The 17,308-nt window shown below is 39.9% G+C and overlaps 1 long non-coding RNA gene across 1 annotated transcript; it reads right to left on the bottom strand.

The window, feature by feature from the left end:
• Positions 1-6,850: 6,850 nt before the first annotated feature.
• Positions 6,851-7,130, bottom strand: LOC107675888 (uncharacterized). Its single transcript, XR_001632652.1, has 2 exons — positions 7,042-7,130; positions 6,851-6,941 (listed from the first exon to the last, which is right to left on the bottom strand). It is a non-coding gene; the product is annotated as an uncharacterized LOC107675888 (long non-coding RNA).
• Positions 7,131-17,308: the final 10,178 nt, after the last annotated feature.

The following is a 17,308-nucleotide window of genomic DNA, read 5'->3' as shown; positions in this document are numbered from 1 at the left end:
CATAAAACAGAACTCAGAACTACCAAATTTTGCTATAAGTTTGATTGTATCATATAATAATTGCTGTTAATAGTGTCTGTTTGATTAAGTCTTTAATTGATTTTTCAGTACATTTCTGCCATATGTAGCTACATTAATGGACAGTCACCACTGATAAGCTACTACTAAATATTGTAGAAACTTAATTTTCTGTAAAGTTGCTTTGCAACGATTTGTATCGTGAAAAGCACTATACAAATAAAATTGAATTGAATTGAATTGAATATGATATGATATGATGTGATATATATAATATGATATGATACGATATAATATAATATAATATAATAATATAATATAATATAATATAATTTTGAAGTTTAATATAAGTTTGGAATACAAAGCTTAGTGTAAAAATAATGGTTCATTAGAGTCAATATCTAGTTGGTAGCAGTTATTGTGAGGATGCAGTGCAATCTTTTTTTTTTTTTATTCTTTTTTTATTATTGCAGGATGCAGTGCAATCCTGACTGCATCTAGAACTCAAACAAACCACAAACATTTGGTTTTGCATATTGATTGGAACAGGTGGATACCACTATGATAACCTAATCTGCAGTATGGGACAAGATATGTTTTTATTAGTAGATGCTTTTGAGAAGTTGCATGCTGGATTACCAACATCAGCAGGACTTAATATCTTAAATGGATGCTCAGTGGTGTCAAGTCACATGTTCACAGGGACACAGCTGGTAGGATTGCATTTGACCTGATTTTTTTTTTTGTTCTTCACCCACATAGATGACACGTTGATATCAGTCCAAACTGGTGCAACGTGGGACCAGTTGCCGTTCCCTCTCCTTCATCCTGTAGGAACAGTACCTTGTCCCTAGCAGACAGAGGTGCATTAATGGCTTTATATGGTCGCTTAACACCCTAATCCTGTCGAATAGAGTTTGGATGGATTTGTAGGAGATGTCAGGTCAATCCGCTGGTTCATAAACACTCTTGTAATAGTGGCTCTGTTGGTGTAAGGAGAGCAGGAGAGATGGTACAATAAAATGGGCCTACCTGTGACAGTTCAAGTGAGCCATTCTGCGGCAGAGAGGGGTTTAAGTGGACTTAAGTGAGATTAAATCCTTGTATGATTCACACTTTGTGAACGCTGTGGCAAATTGGAAGCAAAGCTCAGTGACCCAGTTCCACTTACCTGTCCTACGTGAAACACTCCCTTCAGATAACAGCATGAAGCAGACTCGTGGAGATGAGATTTCCATGACATGTAGGCCATGGCTCATTATCATAAGCATTTTAAAAGCAGTTTAATTGGTCAGTGTTTTTTATGCCTTTTTACACAATTAAATAGATCCTAGCTTCATCTATGACTTTGAATAGGGAAGATTTTTGCTGTTACAACCAATACATATGTAAGCTATTTGTAAACAGTGGAATATTGCTTTTAATTTAACAATGAACAAAGTTTCTACTGCCCTTTAAGAAACTTTCTGGGTTAAATACAACTCTGTTAACCTTCTGGTCATCATTGGTCATTTTAGGCTGAAAAATGTTATGTTTTGAATTATTATTATTATTATTTTTTTTTTTACTTCATTGGAATGGTGTGAAACTTAGTGACTTTTGTGGCACTTGCAACAAGAGCACACAAATAACTGTGGACCTAAATGGAAAATGTTTATTGCTCTTAAAATTCACACTTTTGATCTTCCATAGGAAATGACCGCCATAGGAAATGACTGAGAAATATGACCATTTTTATGGTACAAATTAGACATAATCTACAAATAAGCTACAATTTAGTAGTCTTTGATAAAGTCTAAATATATATCCATGTATAAAACATAATAAAACTAAGTAATCATGTCTGTAAAATTCTCTTATAAGCTTTTTTTTCTTATGTGGAGCACAAATAAAGAAGGTATTTTGAAGAATATATTTTTTTGGTTGTTCTGTTTGTGAAAAAAATTATAACAACCAAAACCAAACTTCAAAATATCTTATTTTGTGTTTCACGGAAGAAAGAAAGTCATATAGGTTTGAAACGACATGAGGGTGAATAAATGATAACAGAATTATACCATTAAAGGGATAGTCTACCCAAAAATGAAAATTCTTTTCATTTAGTCATTTAATGACCCTCAAGTCGTTCCAACCCTCATGAATTTATTTTAGCTGTTGAAAACAGAACTTGGTATTTTTTCCATACTATGGAAGTAAATGGCTACTGTCAACTTGGTTACCAACATGCTACAAAATATCTTATTTTGTGTTGAAAGAATGAAATGAAATAAATTCATACAAATTTGAACAAATTAAATTATGAAATTATGAAATTGAGTAAATTATTAAATTTTCATTTTGGGTGAATTATCCCTTCAATATCTTATGCAGTTTTAGTTCTTAGTTAATTGTATTTGTAAAAAAAATATTCAAAAACAAGACTATTTATTTGTTTATTTACTTATTTATTTACTTACTTGCAGTGATTTATTGAGAGAATAGTATGGCAGCTGCTGAAAGACTCTGCAGTGTTTAGGTCTGGGATGGTCCTAACGTCATAAACCATATGTCCAGGGCGCCTTTCAGAAGTATTGCCTTCACACAGGCAAGAGCTCCAGGGAGGTTGGAAGGATGAAGATGAAGGAGCGGTGCGTCTTTGCGGCTCTCCTCTCGTCACCTTGAGATTACTTTTTCGTTACACATGAGACCCATAGTGAAACAGCCTCCTGAAGCATTAAATAAAGTTTAGCTGTGTGACAGAGCTCGCTGCACCTGAACAGTCAGCCAGCTAATGATTCCTGAGAGGCAGCAAGAGTCTTCAGCTGGTCACAGTGAGAACTTAGATTACGCCCATACATGTCTAATGTAAACAAACAAACAAACACACACTACATATGCGTTGGTTCACAGTCCTTTATTAGCATGCTAATACAAGTGTCCACACATGTAGCAGATGCGCACCTTCTCGGGTGTGTGGTATCATCTCTCATATCTGAGGGTGTCAATTAAGAAAAAAAATAAACAAAGTTTATTAGTACAGTAAGTAATGCAGTCAGCTGAAGTGGTTTCTTAATGGTAGGATGTTAAGATATGTAATATTCAGTGACAGCTACATGCTCCACCGATCGATATGAAAAGCGTAATTTCGAATTTGATTAAGAGGGTGACCATTTTCTTGTCTGAAAACTTATGTCGGATTCCCCAAATCTCCCCCTCACACGGCTGCCCATTCAAGACAATATTATAACACTTATGCATATTAATAACAGATTTACTGAAAGATTTATGACTACAAATGCAGCCATGAAGTCCCTGATAAAGGTTATATTTGTTGCAAAATCGACAATTATTTAACTGATTATGGTAGATTTTAGTGTGCAATTTATTTTATTTGAAATAAATAGTATAGTAAAGTCTGGTAATATTGTACTATTTACTCTATGTGTGTGTGTGTGTGTGTGTGTGTGTGTATATATATATATATATATATATATATATATATGCATACACACACACTCACATATGTATAAATAATGTGTGTGTGTGTGACATTACTTATTTATTAATTGACAAGTCAAGGTTAGTTCAGATTGCAGAATGTAGTTACACATTATTTGAAAAGTAGTAAAAAAAAAATGTTAACCTCTGTGAAACCAACTATTTAAAGACTATATTTCCAAGAACATGCCATATGTGTTTTAAACTAGATTGTTTTTGTAAAGATGTTTTCTTATCTTTATCATGGACACTCTTATAATTCTTATTTAGTTTATGTACAATCATAAGTTGAATGAAACACCAACCTTGATTAATAAGTTCAATTCAAACACTGTATAACCACATATTGCATCACTCTCCTGATAGACAAGCCATATTTCAGATTCACTGCTGCTGTTCTGAGCCCATGAATGCCATGAACTAAACTGCAGCGATAGCACAGGTTAATTGTTTGGACTGTATGCAAAAAGGAGGTTTAGTCTTCAGACACTTCGACTTCCATGATCTTACACGACAGAAGAATTATTACTAGAGTGCCACGTTCACTAGCTCTCCTTGAGTGGTGACTTGAGTCCGCTATTATATCCACCTCTATTTGTCTGCTTTTGTCCCTATTTGTGACAGACGGTAGTGAGAGGGATGGTGAAATAGAAGGAAAGAAACAAACTCAGTCTACAGAACGTGTCAAGGCCCACAACTCTCTACTCTCTTCAAATCACAACTTAACAGGCGTGATGAGATTTAGATTCCTTTTTCTCTTGTAAGAAACAGGGCCTGCAGCAGGTTTTTTTTTTTTTTTTTCTCGACAGATCCACCTCTGGTATGTGTGTGAGTCTGAGATGTAAAGAGTAAGAAAGAGAGAAGGAAGCTAAAAAATGAAAGAGTTAGTTAAGGGGGGCAGTTAGTGCCAGCTTTCGGTGGCCTTTTTATAACATGATTTACAATTTCTCAATGTAATGTATTAAAACGTTGACAGAGCAAAAGGGATTCACAAGATGCTGCATTAGAAACTCAATTTCTATGATGAATTGCCTGGGGCTACTGAATCACAACCTGTTCTCCCCCCTCCACCTTTTCCACTCCTCCTTCCATTGCAGGGTTTTTTTTGTCCAAATCTTCTTAAACCTCTCTCTTAATCTGATCAGTTGAATGTAAGGAGGTGAAAGGATTTCTGGACTAAAAATGCATTCATTTTTTTTGCTGTCTTGTGTTAGGTATTTCCAAATGCTGGGTCAGTAATATTCAAAAATTGCTTAGTCCCTGTGCTGTCAGTTGGCTCACTCCGATCCTTTCTCATTTACGCTTGTATTAACTAAAGGGTTCAAGGCTTCTTTTAAATACTCATTGTGACAAGAATGGGTGTAATATTAAACCGTTTAAATGTGTTCATATTAACACTGCTCAGTGCATGGTTACATTTTTTTCCAACCTAATTATATCCCAATGCTATGAAATTTCCTTTAAAAATGGAGAATGATGTAAAAATATTTGTTTGCTGAATAACTAAGGAGGGCAAAAAGGTAAGTGTCACCATTTCCCTTAAAGCAGTATAGAAAATAATGACCTCAAACTGGTTGTTGGTGTAAAGGGATTTAGCAAAATTTCTTAAGAAGTGCAGACAGTGGGAAGGGCTGTTTCAACCCTGTGTTGCAATAGCACAGCAGGAATGTGGGAGCTTGGACACAATGGATACTCTCAGTGTACAAAGCTTGCTTGGCCAGCAACAGCTGTTGTAGGTTAGTTGTGTATGATTAGGAATTGGACAAATGCATTCCATTGCTTGCATAGATGCATTTTTAAGGGGTTCATATATGAAGGGAAGCCAGATTTTCCAGGCTGTTTTAAAGTAAAAGAGTTAGATATTATCACAGAACACTCACAAACGGGATGATCCAAGTGCAGCATTTATAATAAATAATCCAAAAACAGGGCAACCAGAATAAAGAAACACGTAACAGAAAACAATCAAAAAGCAACTAAGGACACAAACCCGAGCTTATGAGGATGAGTTAAGATAATGAGACAGCTGAATGTAATGAGAATAGAACATCAAAGCAAAGGGTGATGGGGAACTGAAGTCCAGAGAAACAAATCAAAACTGCAAAGTGTGCCCTCTAGTGACAATAAGGGGCACACCAACTAGACTCTGTGACAGATATAGACATACTCCCATCTTATGACACCTTCCCCAGTCCACAAGACCATTTACTGATTATTGTAAACTGCAACAGCAGGAGGCCAGGGTGGGGCTGGAGGGACAGACCAGCGAGGCTCTGGCCGAACAACAACAACCCCTGGTGGACTACCAGGGCAGAACCAGGAGCTTGGCAAACTGAAAAGGCGGAACTGATGACCACCTCAACGAAGCTGACAGGGCCGATGAACCTCCTAGCAGTAGTACTGCAAAGATAAGCAGAGAGATGTTAGTAACAGCCTTAACGGCTGTAACGGGACAGGCATACAGTTCAACCACAGTCTCCTTGGCCATGACAAGGCAGGCTGAGTGTTTGGGAATGGACAGCAACGCCCAGAGGGGAGCTGAAGCGGATGCCGCCGCCTCGAGGAGCTCCCCAGCAGAACCCACCACCTCGGGTTCTGAAGTTAATTCTGAAGGCTCACTGACTGGAGCGGGCTCTGGATTACATTCTGAGGGCTCCTGGACTGGAGTGTATTCTAGAGTCGACTCGGAATGCTTACATACTGGAGCGGGCTCTTGAGTGGACTCTGAAGGTTCCTGGACTGGAGTGGATTCTAGAGTGGACTCTGAAGACTCCTGGACCGGAGTAAGTTCATGAGTGGACTCGGAAGGCTCACAGACTGGAGCGGGTTCTTGAATGGACTATGAAAACTCCCGGACCGGAGTAAGTTCATGAGTGGACTCTGAAGGCTCACAGACTGAAGCGGGTTCTGGAGTGGACTCTGAAGACTGCCGGACTGGAGCGGGCTCTGGGGCAGGCTCCTGGGCCAACAAAGCAGGAAGCTTACGTGGGACCAGCAAAACAGAGAGCTTATGTGGTGCCAGCAGGGCAAAGAGCTTGGTAGGAGCTAGCAAGGCAAGGAGCCTGGGAAGAGCCGGCAGGGCAAGGATCCTGGGAGGAGCTGGCAGGGCAAGGATCATGGGAGAGATAAAAAGAGTGGACTGCTCAGTAACTTCTGGAACCACCAGGGTCGGTTCCTCCAGGACCACCGGACTTGGGACCACCGGAGACGGGTCCTCCAGGACCACTGGACTCGAGACCACTGGAGTCGGGTCCTCCAGGACCACCGGACTCAAGACAACCAGAGTCGACTTTGCTACCCTCCCCAGTCTCTTCCTCCACTTAAGCGTGGGAATAGATGACTGGTTCTGGACTTGATTAGACGAGTGAGGTATGGGTGGGATGGTCCCTGCAGATAGATTCTGGTGATGGTGATTAATCTTACTCTCCTTCCGGAGCTGCAAATATCTGGAGAAGTTCCAGAAATCCAGACACTTCACCAGTTCCACCTCCCACTGCAATAGAGGTTCATCCAGACAACGATTAAAAATGTCCTTAATGCCCATACCTTGAACGCCCAGCCTCTCCGCCCCAGTCCAGAATCTCTGGATAAAGGCCTGTAACTCCATTCCCCTCTGGCGCAATTCCTCCAGCCCTTGAAGCTTCTCCGGGAATAGAGCAGATTTATGCTACGAGCTCTTTGTAGAATTGTACAGTAAGAAAGTTATTTCCCTTAACCAGGAAATTAACGTTCTTAGAATTGACAAGACAGTTGACCCTGAGAGGTCAAGTAAATATCTACATCGGATCTAAATATTTATAATTAATTATGACTAGTTATGATTAATTATTCATATTTCCCTTATGAGCTGATTCGCTACACTACAATGTCAAAGCAAAGGGTGATGGGAACTGAAGTCCAGAGAAACAAATCAAAACTACAAAGTGTGCCCTCTAGTGACAATAAGGGGCACACCAACTAGACTCTGTGACAGATATAGACATACTCCCATCTTATGACACCTTCCCCAGTCCACAAGACCATTTACTGATTATTGTAAACTGCAACATGTTTGATAATCTTATGTAATCTGTAATGTAATCTGTAACATTTACATATATGTGCAATGTGAGACCACATATTTGTGCTTTTTTTGTACTACATATTTGTGCTTTTTTGAAAACTTGAAGCCCCATATCAATAACAAACCAACAAAACAAAAACTTAAAAAAGAAACATTTAAAGAAAAAATTTTTTAGCCCAACGATATAAGCATTTTTACTTACATGTTTGTTGCCATGTATGCTGAATTGTGATGGCTAATAATTTACTGCAACCAACACCATGTGCTTGGCATGTATGTTCCTTTTTTCAAGTGAACATGTCTGTATCTTCAGTCATCTTAGTGAAGTTAGTGAACTTACAGTGAAATATTGTGGAGTTAGGTTGGATGTATGGCCTTTGACCTATATTTGGGCTGCAAACCAATAGTTAAGAGCCACTGCTGTGTAATGTTATGAAGCTACGAGAATACTTTTTGTGCCCAAAGAAAAACAAATAATGACTTTATTCAACAATTTCTTCTCTTCCGTGTCAGTTTTCAACGCACATTCATGAGAATACCACGATGCATGTGTGTGGTGCTGCTGACGCAGGAGCCGGCATTCTGACATAGAACGAGGATGCGCTGCACCTTGTTTACAAGCAGAAGAAGATGCAAGCTGTACATAAAACAGTCTCTGTAAACAGGAGGATGACTTGCGATTTTTTTTGTCCAGCCTTTCTTATTCGAAACAGAATATACAGACAATGAACTCAGAGATGGATGTTCTACATCAGAATGCCGGCTCCTTCGTCAGCAGCACCACACTAATGCGTTGTGGTACTCTCGTGAACATGCACCGAAGACTGACACGGAAGAGAAAAAATGGCTGAATAAAGTCATTATTTTTTGTTTTCTTTGCGCATATAAAATATACTTGCAGCTTCATAAAATTACAGTTGAACCATTGATGTCACATGGACTATTTTAACGATGTCCTTCAACTGTCTACCTTTCTGGGCCTTGAACGTGTCAGTTGCGTTGCTGTCTAAGCAGGGTCAGAAAGCTCTGACTTTCATTCAGGATTTCATAAAAAATATCGTAATTTGTGTTCCGAAGATGAACAAAGGTCTTATGGGTTTGGAACAACATGAGGGTGAGTAATTAATGGACAAATTTTCATTTTTGGGTGAACTATCCCTTTAACATAACTGCTGTTATTCATCAGCATGGTTTTTATGGCGAGGTTAAATTTGTGTGTTCTGTCAAAAAAAGAAGATGTTGAAAAATTTCTTTTTTGTCCATATAATGAAAGTCAATGGGGTCCAATGTTGTATGGACCATAACATTCTTCAAAATACCTTCATTTGTGAGTAAATGAAGACAGAATTTTCATTTTGGGTTGAACTATCCCTTTATGTCTAATGAAGCTATTGATGAAGCCTGGTGGAGAAACCAGAATCCCATTCAGCAGGGCCCTCAATGATGCCTCATTCAGAGATGCCAAATAAAAAAAATCCTCTATTCAGATCCCAGGTGAAAAATAAAAGGAGACATATAAATGGTGTCACAAACCCCAGTCACCAATCCATTCACTATCCTCAGTCACCAGCCCAGTCCACTGGGAACTACATTTCCCAGCATCCCTTCTGGTCAACACCTGCACTCAGTCAGCCACAACACCTGCCATAGATGATCTCATCAAGCCCTGTGTAAGAGCAGTTACTTCTGATTCTTCTCCTTCTGTACCTGTGAGAAATGAGAGAATTCAACCCTGTAGATAATAACAATAAATAAGAGCAGAACAACAGTTTCCCTACATTCACTCTAAAAAACGCTGGGTTGTTTTTTCAACCGAAATGCTGGGTTGAGACCGCTGGGTAGTGATGGGAAACCGAGGCTTTCTGAAGCGTTTGAGGCTTTCATGAAATTGTGCCGAAAAACGGTTCATTACGCAAAGCTTTTAACACAGTGTGCATTAGCGACATCATGGTGGTCGGACTTGTTTTCTCCATCATTTCTGACAAATCATGGCGGAGCAGAGAATGGTTTGAAAAAGCATGAGACCAGGCAAGGCTTCAGAAGTCTGTGACATTCAAGAGTGGAATCAATCTGGGATCAATACAATATCTAATCTGACAGACCTATAATCTCATCTAAATTAATTTGTGCCAATGAGACCACAACTCGTGTCATGTGAAGCTTGGTCAACGGATTCACATATCCATCAATAATATAAAATACACAAACATGTGATCATAATTAATAACTGACGTGGGTAGCTGAAAAAAACAATTTGGGTGAGCTGTTATAGGCCTACCCTTATGTTGCGTTCGGGGTCTCTGAGACCCCAGTTATAAACAAGATTAAATGTCCTACTGACAGCCCTCAAAGTGACTGAATAATCCTTTTATGCATGGGATCGTGAAGCGCCAGTTTTTTCAAACCACCTTCCGATACTGCATGACGTTTGAAGCTTCAAACATCATCAATCACGTGGTATTGTCATTTCGATACAAGCATCGGCACAGTGTGTGATACAATAATGGTTTGAAAACTGCGTCGGAGCATTGGAGCTGCGGTATCAATTGTCACATCACTACCGCAGGGTAAGGATGCTGGGTTGTTTTAACCCAATTTGGGTTGAAAATTGGTCTTGGTCTATAACCCAGCGGCGCTGTTGGGAATGCGGACGTGAAAGAGAGCACACACGTCACGTTAACATCGGACAAGACCAGTGCGAGAATCCGCCATTTTCTCAGCGTCTTCATATGGAAGCGAGTGCGAGTGAAAGACCGTTTATGGTAAGGAAAGATTAAAAATGTAAAGTCAATATTCATTGTTTGAGTCCGGTAGTATTTTGAGATTTCATGGAAGGCGGAAATATTCCGAAAAGAGCTTATATTGAAAAATACACGTTCGCGGATTTCGCCTCAGAAATAGTCAACTCTTTTACTGAATGGAAGAGGTGCTTTTAATATAACGTCAGTGAGTGTCTTATGTCATATTTGCATACTATTTTACAATATTTACATTTTTGAGGCGTATTCACATATTTACATGTTAATTATCTTCGTTTTCGCGGTTGAATTGAATGTACTTTTAATGTTTTGCATGTTATATTTCAGACTTGTTGAGCTTTGTCTTCATTGTGCCCACGCCGGGAGTTAATGACACAGAACCCTGCTTGTGTGAGGAGGCGATTTTCTCAGCTTCTTCAGAAGAGAGGGAAAGACGGTTTAAGGCAAGTAAACTTCATAATTGCGTGTTATCATTTTTTTTTTTTACTAAGAGTTAAAAGAATGTTTGTTGTTTTTGTAGATGTTGAAAGCCAGAGACATAGGAGAGCATCATTCTTTTGAGATTGATGAGTTATTTTTAGAAAATAAATGTTTCTGTTGTCTCCTGCCTGTTTACTTCACATTTTGATGCAACAACAGTATGATTGCGTGTACATATTTTATGCAAACCATTGATGTCTGTGTTTTTCATTGCAGAACTCAAACCAACTTTGAAGTTGTCTGATTTGGAGAGTCATCATTCTTGGGCTTCCTTTCTTAAATGAATAGTTCACACAAAAAAAAAATAATTTACTTGCCCTCAGGTCATTCCAAACCTATAAGACTTTTGTCTATCTTTAGAACACAAATGAAGATATTTTTAATTTTTTGTTAATCCATTGAAAGTCTAGAAAATCAGTATTTTCAAGCTTCAAAAATACAGAGTTATTGTACAAGTAATCCATTCCAATATTTATATATGAATAAACCTTAAATTATATCATAGCGAACATGTCTGTTCAGAAGAAAATACTGGTCTCCCAGACTTGCAATGGAGGACAAAAATTAAGAGAATATTAAATATATTTATTTGTTATTATTAGTTTGTATGGGTTTGGAACAACATGGGGGAGAATAAATTATGACCATTTTCAATTTTTGGTGAACTAACCCTTTAAAGAGCAGCCCTCCACATTTATGAAAATTTGTGAGGTATGTGAATGTCATGTCTGTTTTAATGTTTCAGTAAAGAAGTAGCTTTCTGAAAGCAATATATTTATTTAAACAATATTACATGCCCTCACACTAGTGCTGCCATTATAGCATTCTAGAGCGCTGTGGTAGACAGAGACATTAAACAACCACACAAAGTGGTTGAAATGATAAAACAGACTATTTACCTATCCTTACTGATGTGGATGCACCTCTATCCGAAAATGGATATATTTTAATTAAATAATTTCTTTTTTCAAATGTTTTTCTCTTTTTAGGCCACTGATGAAGAACAGGCGGTGACTGATTGTACAACTATTGTATAATAGTGTTTTTGTATAATATGTTTATACAGTCAAAGAGGAGAATGTCCTTTCCCCCAAACTGTTGCAACAGTGGTTTTAAAGGAGGAGGCTGCCCTGGATGATGTAAAAGATGTCACATGCCTTCGCTGTGCTGATGGGGCTTCTTCATGACTACATCAGTTATGCTAAAGAGATCATGAAAAGTGGCAGTGATGCCTGATCTGCATTCATGGACTATGAAACAAACTGTAAGTGTATAATTTGTAAAAACAAAATGTTAAATGCTTGTTCTGTGTTGTTTTGTAGAAATGGAGTTTACACTCTGTCATTCATACACATGAATGCTCACATTCTTTCACATATATGTTTCGGATAAATGTTATAATATCAGTGTGTTGTTTAGTAGAAATGGAGTTTACACTCTTGTCATTCATACACATGCTCACATTCTTTCACACATATGCTTCTGTTAAATGTTATAATTTCAGTGTTAATGTTGTGGTTTATTTACTGTCATGCCAGAATAGTTTGTAAAGAACTTAATTATTAACTAATTGTACAGCTATTGTATAATAGTGTTTTTGTGTAATATTTTTATACAATATATAAAATTTACCAAAAAAGTCCAATTTGATCTTAAAAGTTAAGTTCAACAAATGTTCAATACTTCATTTATAAACTCTATATTTATAGTATATTAAATAATTTATAGCTGTTAATGCCATACTTTTCTGCATTTCTTCTTGCATGCATGTTACTTTTGACTGTTTTCTCTTGTTTTAAGTAAATATTTACCTTTTGATAGTCATTCTGTGTGTGTAAAAGTGATTTTAAAATGAACAAGATTTGTAGGTTTAATGTCTAGCTTGATTTGGGTTCATTTTAGCACAGCAATGTAGTAATTTTAAACCATAAAAAAAACAACCCAGCATGCTGGGTCAAACATATAACCCATCTTGTTGGGTTAAAACAACCCAGCGCTGGGTTCGTCCCTTTTTGACCCAGCGCTGGGTTGTTTTTAACCCAGCAGTTTTTAGTGTTCATGGAGAGTTTAGTTCAGTGTTTCTAGATCTTGGCCTCTGTTGACATGGGCGACGGTGCCTTACTGTGTGATTGTTGCTCATTGTCCATTGTTCTGTGTGATTTACAACATGCCCACAATACCATGATATTACTTGTGGTTTACACTGGCTGACAGTGGTGTGAGCATGACGTGAATGCGCTTACTGAAGCTCAGCTCACCCTTTTGTTTGAGGGCTTGATGGGAATAGCAGAGCCTTGAAGCTGTCAGCCCAATAAAGAAGCCATTCCAGCCCTGCCTCGACACTGGGTGGGTGGGGGGTGGATTCAAAGGAGAGGGGGGGAGAACCAGATTTAGTTCACTGCTGTTTCCTTCCCACAAAAAGCCCCTGCATTAAAGAAAAAGCCAAATGTTTGAGCATTACCAGAGGATGATAAAGTAAAATCAACTTAAAATTGCCACAATACGATGTGTGACAGTTTTGCCATAATGTGCCTCGTGGGATTAGTCATTCATTAAACAGGTTTGCCATGCAAAGCTACTGTCAGATATTTGTCTGGAATTAGAGGGGAAAGAAAAAAAACAACCAAAAAGATCCCTTGAACAATTAACATCACCCGCCTCATTATAACGGCCAACTTAATCTTTAAGCATGTGAATTCCCTGGTTTGGATTTCAAGACGAGATTTCCAGTTCTCTTTCTCAGAACAAAACAAAAGAATGGCTAAAACAAAAGCTCATGTAAACAAATGTTCAGATTTGTCTAAAAAAAATCTGATATTGTCTCAGGAACGCATACCAGACAATAACACAATGAATATTAATTTCTGTAGCATTTTATGCTGGTATAGTGAAGCTGTTGAGATGTTTTACACAGGGTTCAAGCCTGTTTCACACATACTCCATTTGCAGTGCATATTTTTTTTTACGTACCCATGTTAACAGGTTACAGCTTTCACACTGCATGCGGATGCAGTCTGGGAATGCGTTCCAGGAACGGTGCGTATACAGCAGTGCAGTGATCCGCACCGCACAGAGTCTATTTTTGCTGCACTGCAAGCACTGAATAGCAGATTGTTTGTGGGCAAAATTAACAATGATTGACACTAAATTGTAATAATTTCATCATATGAAATTATGTAATAAAATGTAATATGTTCTACAGTTACTAAATGTCAAGAAAAAAAAAGAACTCGATCCATTTGCTCAGCAGATATTCTGAAGTATTTCATGTGCCGGTCAATGTCAAGGCGAAGTTCGGAGACAAGGTGGTAATATGCTTCCAAGTTGTCTTCTCTGCTGGTTGAGTGAGTGAACCCACACTCGTCTCGTCCTTCTCCGTAATCTTCGTAGCAACATATAGAGCCTTTCTCCTGTCAACAACACGCACTACATGCAAAATAAACAGTCATAATGGTGATAAAGCTTTTTCAATAAATTTAAAAGCATTTCAATTTACTATCCACAGAATGGGAAACTACTTACCCATTGTTGTATTTATTATATATAGAAGCCACAAATTGAACGGATTGAAGTAGCACACTGCAAAAGTGTCCTGTGTGAAAACACAATGACCACTTCCTGCTTCCATATCACATATGGACCGCATATGCACTGCACACATAAGCTGTGTCCCAAAGTGAAGTGTGCGGACTCCGAAGTGCGAATTTGAAGTGTGATTGCGTCACAGCATCACGACGAAAGCTGTCCCAATTCAGAATGCACCCTCCGAAGACCGCATTCCAAGGCCGAATGCGTCACCGCGGCGCGACAAAGGCTGACGTATTTCGAAAGCGACTTCAAATGCACCCTCCATTTCCCAGGAAAAAGAAGTGTACAACTGATGGACACTTCGCACCCTAGCATATCCCAGAATCACTTGCGCACAGTTGATGGAATTTATATTCAAAGAACATGGAGGATGACAGTTCTGTGGGGGAATTCACACTGAAATGCAAGTATTGTGTTTTTATTTACTCAAATACCTAGCGAAACAAGTGTTGAAAGCCAGGGTTTTAAAAAAACAAAAACAAACAAAGCCCACAAACAATAAGACAACCACTGTCACGGTTACACAGAACCAGAGAGAGATGAATAACGTTCCAAACAGGCTTTATTTAACACAACAGCATCGATAACGCAATAGGTGATCAGATAAGCATAGCAGATGGAGCAGGAAGGAGATCAGACAGGTGAGGAGCCACACACACACACACGTTTACAGGACTTGATAAAGAGGTAAACACTTTCCTTTCTTGTAGGAAAAGCACACGACACTTGGAGATGAAGACACAGAGCTGATGACTGGGGATAAGGAACTGGACACTGGAGATCGGAGATAGGAGACTTGGGGGTGCAAGCAAACAACGGGTATGTAGACTTCAGGTGAGTAACAATACAAGGCGAATATCTGGAAGGTCTTAGACGAGACTAGACAAACTGTGTGTGTGTGTGTGTGGTGAGTCCTTATAACCAGTGCAGGTGGAATCAGAGACAGCGGGTGATCGTGATTAGATGATTGGTGACAATGAGCAGGTTAGCAGCAGGAGGGATGACGGGAAATAAAGTTCAGACTAGCTGACAGAACTGGTGACCGTGACAGTACTTCCCCCTCCCGGAAGGCGCGTCCCGCGCCGTAACAGTTACACCGGGGAGGGCACCCTGGAGGCTGGTGCAGGGCAGGAACTGGGGGGGGGGGACAAGGAGGGCCTCCAGGGCGGATCAAGGAGCTCTGGGAGCCATGGCGGAGCAGGCAGTTCAGGTTGCCATGGCGGATCCTCCGTGGCCTTAGCCGGAGCGGGCACTGGAGGGCGCTTACGAGGAGCGGGCTCTGGTGGGCGTTTTCGTGGAGCGGGCACTGGAGGAGCGAAGTTTGGTAACACAGAGGGCTCAGGGGACGAAGCAGGGCTGGATGGGACCAGCGGAGACGAAGGAGAGTTGGGCTCCTGGCCGGACTCTGGGGAGCGGACTCTGTGGAGCGGACTCTCTTTTAAAGCGGACCTTTATTGGACTTTATTGGACTTTATTCTGGAGCCTTTATTGGACTGTACTCAGGAGTAGAAGTCAACTCTGGATGGAGTTCGGGGACAGGAGCAAAGTCTGGGTTCAATTTGGGGACTGGAGTCAGTTCTGGGCTCCAAGACATCCCCTCATATTCCACCAGTACTCTCAGGGGCACAAGTGCGACGGCCATTTCGGAATGGGATTTTGGAATGACGGTCATGGCTAGACGAGACTCTGGAACTGAGATTTCACCCACTGTGATAGACTTTGGGACTGGAGTGGGCTCGGAAAAATAAACTGACGGTACTAGGAGAACTGAAGGGGGTTGGGGTGTCAGCAACTGAGTTACACCGGCACCATCATCTTCATCATCATCATCGCCCACTGTGAAGAATGAACCATCTAGCAATAGCACATGATCGATATATTGTGCCAGGGTACCAGGGTTTGTCGCTGCTGGTGCTTGGAGGTAGAGTGGATCATCCAGACCACTCCAGAACACTGACTTTAATGTACCATCCTTCCAAGGTACCTGGTGGGCGAGCGAGAGGAACTCAACATAATACTTGATCGGGCGGCCATCTTGGGTTATGGAGAGGATTTGTGTGGCTGGATCAACAATGGAGCTCATAATGCTGTTGTCTGTTGTGGTCTAGTCTTCTGTCACGGGTACACAGACCAGAGAGAGATTAATAACGTTCCAAACAGGCTTTATTTAACACAACAGCATCAATAAGGCAATAGGTGATCAGATAAGCATAGCAGATGGAGCAGGAGGGAGATCAGACATGTGAGGAGCCACACACACACACACAAACACACACACACACGTTTACAGGACTTGATAAAGAGGTAAACACTTTCCTTTCTTGTAGGAAGAGCATATGACACTTGGAGATGGAGACAAAGGGCTGATGACTGGGGATAAGGAACTGGACGCTGGGCAGCGGACTCTAGTGAGCGGACTCTGGGGAGCGGACTCTTTTATTCTGTTCAGACTAGCTGACAGAACTGGTGACCGTGACAACCACTATATTAGGCAATAGTCTTTCTTTTTGTTGTGTTTTTGTAGTGCTGTCATGTCTACTACAAATGTTTTAACCAAACTTTAGCACTTCAGTATTTAGTATGCATGTCCTGCTGTGTCATATTTTCTAATGTTAAGATTGCAAACCTGTCTTTATATTTTTCATAGGTCTATCCATTTTCTCTTGTTTTAGGACTATTCTGGAGAAAATGAGCCTGCTGGGGAAAGACTTAAAAAACACAAAGTAAGCAAGTTAATAGACAGATTTTTGTTGAAAGTCATTGTGATGTTGTTATCAGGCATGGTATATTTGCTCTGCCTTAGGATTGCAAGTGTCCTGGGACAGGGGAGGGAGTGAGTGTTGAGCTGGTGGAGCTACTCAGGGAGGACATCAAACTCCAGAGAGAGAGACAGAGGAGAGAAGAGCACAGGAGAGCAGGGAGA

The sequence above is a fragment of the Sinocyclocheilus anshuiensis genome, unplaced genomic scaffold, assembly GCF_001515605.1.
Source record: "Sinocyclocheilus anshuiensis isolate Anshui unplaced genomic scaffold, SAMN03320099.WGS_v1.1 scaffold2603, whole genome shotgun sequence".
NCBI lineage: Eukaryota > Metazoa > Chordata > Actinopteri > Cypriniformes > Cyprinidae > Sinocyclocheilus > Sinocyclocheilus anshuiensis.
This window is presented reverse-complemented; position numbering and strand designations above follow the sequence as displayed.